General features: G+C 47.5%; 1 long non-coding RNA gene across 1 annotated transcript; it reads left to right on the top strand.

Annotated features, from left to right (window-relative positions):
* The first annotated feature begins 3,700 nt into the window (after positions 1–3,700).
* LOC123077060 (uncharacterized) lies at positions 3,701–7,119 on the top strand. The gene is made up of 3 exons (XR_006436357.1): positions 3,701–4,167; positions 5,994–6,133; positions 6,736–7,119. It is a non-coding gene; the product is annotated as an uncharacterized lncRNA (long non-coding RNA).
* The last annotated feature ends 921 nt before the right edge of the window (positions 7,120–8,040 follow it).

Below are 8,040 nucleotides of genomic sequence, written 5' to 3'. Positions count from 1 at the left end.
GGTGGTGCTCGCGATGAGATCGGCGCGGGCGGTCGACGGCGGTGAAGACGGGGACGGGACGTGACGGTGTCACGTCCCTAGTTCTGGTATGACCTAGACTAGCTAGTCATGTGTGCATCATGTTTAAATTCCATTTAAATTTGAAGTGGGGATCTGTGAAACCCTCAGAATCATTTCTGGAAATGACCCAGATGAAAATTGCTCCAAAAGGGTCCAAGAAAATGTTCATGTTGCTCTCTGAAAATATTGGACAGAGATAAAAATCAAACCAATATTTTTAGGAGCTCATAAATATTTATCTTGGCCATTTGGAATTAATGCAGTAATTATTTGCATTGGATATATATATGTTATATATTTTCTATTTGTCCAAAAATTCTGAATTTTGGTGAGGGGCTTTGGATTAATCCCTTAGGTCCCTGCAAAAATTGACTGAAGTAAATAAAATGGTTTAGTATTTTTACTAAATCAAACAAATGTCAGAAAATTAGAAAACAGAAACAAACTAGAATAAGGGAGAAACTTACCTGGCCTGGCCCAGCGGCCCAGCAGGCCGGCCCAGCCAGCTAGCCGTGCCAGTCGTCCCCTTCCTCGCGCCAGGAGGACAGGGGCACACGCTCGCCGCCCGCGCGCATGCGCGCCACCTCCTGCTTCTCCCCTCGTCGCCTGGATCGCCCGAACGACGCCACGCACCCCCTCCAAGCCTCTCTCGCTCTTCCCCGTGCCCATTCTCTCCTCTCCCTCGCTCTCTCGCACGACGGCCGAACGCCACCGTCGCCGCCGCTCGCCATTGCCGCAGCCACCGCCTCCCCCTCGCCTCTCCGACACGCGCAGGAGCTCCGCCTCCTCGCTATGAAGCTCTCCGCCGAGCCACGCAAGCCGGAGCGCCCCGTGGAGCCGTCGCCGTCGCCATCTTCGCCTCCGGCCGCCGTGGATCCCCATCGCCACCCCGCCGACTCCAGCCCTTCCCCGAGCTCTCCAACGACGCTGCCGATCCGCTGTGAGCCCCCGCGTTGGTTTCCCCTCCTCTCCTGCCTCCCCGTGCTCTGTAGCCCGCAGCCGCTCGAGCCCGAGCTCCGGACGCCGCCGCGAGCTCCGCTCCGGCGAGCTCCGGCCTTCCCAGCTCCTCCCACCTGCCCCACCAAATGCGCGAGAGCCCGGGGTACGCTCCGGTGCCCTTAGCCGCCGCCCCCGTGGCCTGTAACGCGGACGCCGCCGCGTCCTGAGGTCGCCGCCGACGACCTCGCCGGCCTGACGTGTGGGCCTGGCCTGCCAGGTGATTAGCTTAGTGCTAATCACCACCTAAACTAACCCCTAACACTGACCAGTGGGCCCCAGCGCCACTAACACTGTAACTAGGATAAACTAACCCCCTGTTTAACCCTGTGTCACTGACGTGTGGACCCCACACGTCAGGTTTGACCTGGTCAGCCGTGGTTGACTCGCTGACGTCATGCCACCGTCATGCTGATGCATTTATTCCTTTCTGGATTTAAATTAAATCAGGAAATTCCAGAAAATGATATAAACTTCAAAAATTCATAGAAATTCAACCGTAGCTCAGATTTAAATAATTTATATATGAAAAATAATCAGAAAGATTCAATCTGTCCATCTGTGCCATTTTCATGCATGACAAACCAACCTATACATGCTGTATATATGAAAACACACTTATGGCATTTAAAGGGACTTATATTAGAGTTGCATTTGAACCTTTGGTTCAAATGGATCTCTTCCAAGTTGAATGATAAATGCATTGGCTCAAAACACATCACATATTCATGCCATATTCATGCATCATATTGTTGCATATGATTGTGTTTTGATTGTCGACACCGTTCCTTCTCGATAGGTCCTGCTCCGGAGAGTGTTCCAGAGTACCTGTCTGAGGAGCAGTGCCACCCTGTTGATCTACCAGGCAAGCAAACCCCCTTGTTCATTCCGATACAATCCTACTCTCTCGCTCCTGCTCTCTTTTACTGCATTAGGACAACAACGATTCAACTGCTACTTTATGCTGCGGTAGTTGAACCCATTCCTCTGCATGACCTGTCATTGCCACAGTAAATAGTTGAAACCCACTAGCATGTGTAGGAGTTGATTGAGCCATGTTGTGTTCCTACCATGCCATGCCTGCTATTGCTTAGAGTTGTGTCAGGTCTGGTTCATTGGGAATGAATTGGAGTGTTACGATATATTCTGGTGCTGAGAGTTAAGTGTGTGAACACGATTTGGTAAAGGTAGCGGTGAGAGGCCATGTAGGAGTACATGGTGGGTTGTCTCACTGGAACCGTCCTTAAGCACTGATTTCTGTGTATGTTGTCCAATGACTAGCTACTACCACACATTGGAATGCTTAAGTGCCCCTCTCGGCTTATTAACCAACTTGACCTCTGTCCAGGAGTTGCAACTAGTTTCTGGTGTTTGTAGGTAGTGCTATTTTTCTACCGAGTGGCACCCGGCAGGGTGGGCTTGGGACAGACTAGGCACACGTGGCCCGGTGTACCGAGTGGCACCCAGATGGTGGGCTCGGGAACCCTGCACACATCGTTTGGGGCCGTGAGCGACACCCCGGCCGGATCTCCTTGCGGATGGAACCCGAATAGGCGATAAACCTAGACTAGAGTCTTGTGTGGTTAGTCAGGTCGTGGCCGACACCCTCGCCAGGCTTCCGCTTGAAGGTTGCCGAGGTACATGACGTGTACATGGCGGTAAGTGGCGAGAGCGTGTGTGACGAAGTACACCCCTGCAGGGTTATCATGATCTATTCGAATAGCCGTGTCCTCGGTTATGGACTTCTTGGATGCTTACGTGGCACATAGACAACTTAAAGTGGATACTCTAAAATGCTCAAGATAAGTGTGAGTGCTATGGATGGCTTCTCGTAGTGTGACGGGAATGAATCCATAGTGGTGTATTGAGGTGGTGATTAGTGGACTCGTGTGCGCCTTCTTACCTCAAAGAAGTTTCTCGTAGTCGTAGAACAGGATAGCCACTGAGTCAACGCTGGCTTGCTGCAACTAAACCCCATACTACCTTCTTGATACAAATGCATGTATGATAGGATCTGATGTAAGTCTTACTGAGTACCTTTGTACTCATGTTGCTTTATTTATGTTTCTGCAGCGGAGACTTCAGTCTTACTAGTAGCTCCGCTTGGACTTCGACGAGTAGCTTGTACCTCAGCTACGATCTTGTACCCTTGGGAGGGGCTTGTAGATAGTCAGGCTTCTCGCCCTTTTCTTTTGTAGTTGTCTGTACTCAGACATGTAATGCTTCCGTTGCTTGTATGCTCTGAATGATGGGTCATGTGACCCCTGTTTGTACTTAATGCTATGTGGCTCTTCTGGGCCTTTTATCTATATGAGTTTGCGTTATCACTACACCACGGCATGAGTTTAAGGGCAATTAAGTGCCGGGGGAAATATGAGATACAGGGAAATGTATCTGCCAGGAATGCTCTAACTGCCGGGAAAAGTAATTTAGGTCACGAAATCTGCCGGGACAACTTCTGCAACTAGGTCAGTCCATCTGCCGGGGATAGGTGTTTATTTGCTACGTCAGATAAACTGTCGGGAACCTTTGTGCAAGGCAGAAAATCTGCCGGCACCTGGAGACAGACAGGGTGCGAAATATACACCCGAGCGCGCGCGACAGTTAAAATTTCGCTCCGCGGGTTTTCTCACAGCCATCCATTCCCCACCCTACCTTATCCATTCTTTTTTTTCGAGTTACCTTATCCAATCGTCCACCTTCCGCAGCGAGGCATCGCCTCCCAGATCTCGCTGCTTCTACACCCACACCGGCGCCGGCGCGCCGCATCTCCCAAATCCGTCCCTGGATCGACCCGCCTCCTCCAGTCTTCTCTATCCACCATCCGAACCAAGAGCTGTTTCCATCATCTCCACTTCCCCAAGCTGCCCCTGTCGCTGGCGCTTCCACCGCGATGTTCACGATGACGGCCGGCTGAGGGATCCGTCGGAGGCGACCTCCGCAAACCGCCTGGCGATTTCTCCTCCGTCCAGAGCACGCAGTCGACGCTTGCGCCGGCAAGTTTGTTCACCATGGCGACCGCGCTGGCGGGCTGCGCCTGGCCTTCGGTGCCCTCTAAGCTCTACGCGCCTTTCACCTTGCGTTGCCTATGGTGTGCCCCTGCCATGTCAGGTAAGCCTGCAGGTCCGGCGCCCACAACCTCTCTGTTCTGCTTTCCTCAACCTGTGTCCGTATCTGCTCCCTCTTGTACCTTTTCGTTCCTCTGCTCTACTTCTTACTGTTAGGAGTAATCTTGAGTCATGTACGAGTTGCTAGAGAAGTGCTTGCTATTTCAGCTAGGTTAATTAACGCAAAAGTGAGTTACTAGAACTTTCTCACCCTAGTATTGTTGGCCACTGTAATTCCTGCTGCACTGTCTTCAGTTAGCTAAGTGTTTATTATTCAGTTTCGTCAGAATAAGCATGCACCGGGAGTCTGTTCTGGTGCGTGCACGTAGTCTTTGTTTTTCTGCATGCAGTAGCTAGTGCCGCAGTGTTCGCTCTTGTGGGATGGCACGAGATCATGCCGGACATGGCGGCGTTGAGGCAGCGTGCAAGTGGCTGTGGGATGGCGCAGCCGTTAGCTCAAACGTGGCCGGTAGACTAGGATGATTCTGTTACTGTAACAGCATATAAATAAAAGGAGAAGAAAACGCTGCAGTAAGCTGCACGCAGCACAAATTACTCTGTCTTTTGTTCTTCAGTTACGAAGGATGAGTGACAGAGAGCACCGGCTGCAACTACAAGTATGTCTTGAGGTGTCTACGCGTGGAAGAGTACTAGATGTATCTGAGTAGGTTTAGGCTAATTGTGTTCAGTGTGGCCGGTGATTAAGTGTCCTGGTACTGGTAGTACTAGGATGGCCATGTACGAGTTGGTTTCAAGATCAAGAACAAGCAGGTCCTTGGTCGGTTGTCTCATGCATATTTACACATATGCTGGTGCGTGACATTGTACCACAGGAAGCTGACAAGAAAAAGTGAAAAAAAGAGGGCACGATACAAGCCCTTGGCTACAAGTTTTTTGTGTGTGTGAGTGTTCGTCGTCTCTGATGTGATTGATCCATGGGCAGAATTCCAACACTTACAGATAGTAACTGAATGGTCCAGATAAAGTTTATTGTCGAGAGTTTTGCTGCATGATAGGTGTACTAAATATGTTCTGTTTTAGTCTCTCTTCCCCTCTTGTTGAAAGCAAATCTCCACTCCAAATATAGCTTAATCAATCAAATTCATATGTGCTGTTTAGAATTTCTGCAGTGAAACAAGCCCTTTTGATTCTAGCGTTGTTGCCTTAGAACAAATAATCATTCTAGGGTTTGTTATGATATTTTGTTTACAGTTCTGCATATATAGGCAGCAAATATAAGTGACATAACATGGGCTTTTGTGGGTCTGCCGTTCTTGCTTGTTCAGAAATGTGGCCAGATGACATTGTGACAATTGATTTTGAGTCTGCTAGCATACATATTTTCTGAAATGCAGTTCTTTAGTTATACTTAATGCCACATTTTGTGCCCTGGTTGTGTTTGTGAGATACTGAGATGTCTTTCTGCTTTCATTGCATATGTAAGATGGTCGGGAGCTTGTAAAACTGCATGTCATATCTGATGGTTGGATATATGATTTTGTTGTTCGCCCCCTTCCCTGAAAGTACATGGTGTAATTAAGTTATCTACGTTAATATGACAAGTTTCTGGAATAAGCGTGATGAATAGATGTATCTTGCTATTATGAAAGTGATTATGTTTTTTAATGAAGTGATGCAGCTGCAGCGGCGTGTAACATGTATTCATTGCAATATTGTCTTATTTGTGGAGAGATTGGTCAGTATTTTGTGGTTGATGGCTGTAGCTGGCTTTTCCTCTTAAAATTTACATGTGGTGGGACCAGAACACATGTGCCATCAAATTCACTTTTTCTCCTAACATACTTATACTTTGCACTCTGATCTTTGTAGAAAAAACCTTGCTGGGTCATGGTGAATGGTGTGAAATGGAATAGAAAGAAAATTCTTGTGCTTGCACAGAGTGGAAGCGAATGTGATCGGGGGGTCACCGTCAAGAGAGTGCTTCCTTGGCTCGTTACCAAAGGAAAATGGTGAGTTGCTACTTGAAACTATCATCTTTATTCTTATTTTTTTTAGCAAAGGCAAAAATATTCTAGGTTCTGCTCTTCATTCAGAATATTCACAAGTAAATGATTTCCTTGCTAGTATATCTGACATTTCAGCCACTATCATGGAAGTAATAGAGCTGGTCATTTGATTAGGCTCACAAGTAGCTGGATTTTTTTATGTGAAGATGCATCAGTGCATTTTAGGACTCGACGAGTTGTGTGGGCTCACGGAAAATTGGCTTCCTCGCGTCGATGTGCTGCTTGCTTTCTTCTTTGTATTTGTTCAAGGTGAAGGTTGGGTGACTGATATGATTGGGTACGTGCATGCTATCCTGGGACACGTCAAGGATTAACTGTTGTTCATAAAGCATGTTTGGTATGTGTATATGGTCCTTGTGTCCGTATATTTTTCAGGGGAATAACTGTTGTACTCTCTACTAACTTTGTACTAACCCAGAATCAATTAATATGGATAGGAGGGAGAAATATAATTCTGACTAGGTCTTGCTTTTAGGTGATTTTCAAAATGCATCCTCGAACTTCAATACTTGTGAGATGCTGTAATTGGTTACTTCTTTTTTCAGGTCACTAGTATACTACTCTTGCAGTCACAAGTTCGTAGATGTGTGTTCTGTGAGCTAAAAGGATCTATTTCTAGCATCTAAAGAAGTTATGGACATTTTAGTATCTATCTGATGAAGTAGCACTCTAGGATGGATCAGTTTCTTACTGAGACATGATGGTATATATCTAGTGATGTAATACTGGACATATGAACCTACAAATGTATGCCTATGTATATATCTAGACACGATGGATTGTTGTCCTTTTGGATGGATTGTTGTCCTTTTGGATGTGATGTAGTACTGGACTTGTGAACCTACAAAGTGTATACCAATGTATGTATGCAGACATGATGTATTGTTGAGATATATATTATGTCTCAGTTGATGTGACTTTAATTACTCTACATTGTATTCTAGATTATTGTACAAAATTGAGTGGAGAGAAGTGATATCGGTTGAACTCGAAGGGGATTTGTGTGTTGGCAGTGTACTTGATTAAGGGCATATCGATTGCCAGGAATTGTTCTAACTGCCCTGCATTGCTAGCCTGCCAGCAAAAATCTATGTGCCGGGAATTGTGCTAACTGCCGGCAAAGCTTCGGTCAGTCAGGTCAAAGTAATTGCCGGGGTTTCTTGTAAGTGTCGGGAATTGTCTTTCCCGATGGGACTTTCGAGGGCAGTTTGCCATTGCCGGCAAAAGGCATTCCTGGCAGATAGTCTGCCTCTACTAGCTAGTTTTCCCGGCAGATAAAGTGACCCCTAAGTTTTGTCATGGTGTAGTGTATGTTGTGATGCCATGTTGTACATCACATACTTGCATGTTATGCGTACGTGTAACGTGTATTGCTATGTGTGGGATCCGACAACCTAGTTGTCTATCCTTGGTAGCCTCTCTTGTGGGGAAATGTAGTCTACTGCTTCCACCGAGCCATGGTAGTCCGCTACAGCCCGGTTTACCGGAGTCCTGCTAGCCCAGCACTACTGCTCCGGAACACTTAGACTGGCCGGCATGTGATTCACTTCGTTCCTGTGTTTGTCCCTTCGGGGAAATGCCACGCGGTGACATCCGGAGTCCTGCCTAGCCTGCTACAGCCCGGGTTCCCGGAGTCCTGTTAGCCCAGTGCTACAGCCCGGATTCACACGCTGCTGACCGACATGCTCGATGTTGTTTCATGTATGCCTGTCCCCGTAAGTTAGTGCCACTTTGGGTTCACGACTAGTCATGTCGGTCCGGGTTCTCTGTCATATGGATGCTAGCGACACTATCATATACGTGAGCCAAAAGGCGCAAACGCTCCCGGGCCATGGTAAGGCGACACCCGT

Source organism: Triticum aestivum, chromosome 3D (assembly GCF_018294505.1).
Source record: "Triticum aestivum cultivar Chinese Spring chromosome 3D, IWGSC CS RefSeq v2.1, whole genome shotgun sequence".
Taxonomy (NCBI): Eukaryota; Viridiplantae; Streptophyta; class Magnoliopsida; order Poales; family Poaceae; genus Triticum; species Triticum aestivum.
The sequence above is the reverse complement of the archived record's forward strand: the minus strand, read 5'-3'. Positions and strand labels throughout refer to the sequence as shown.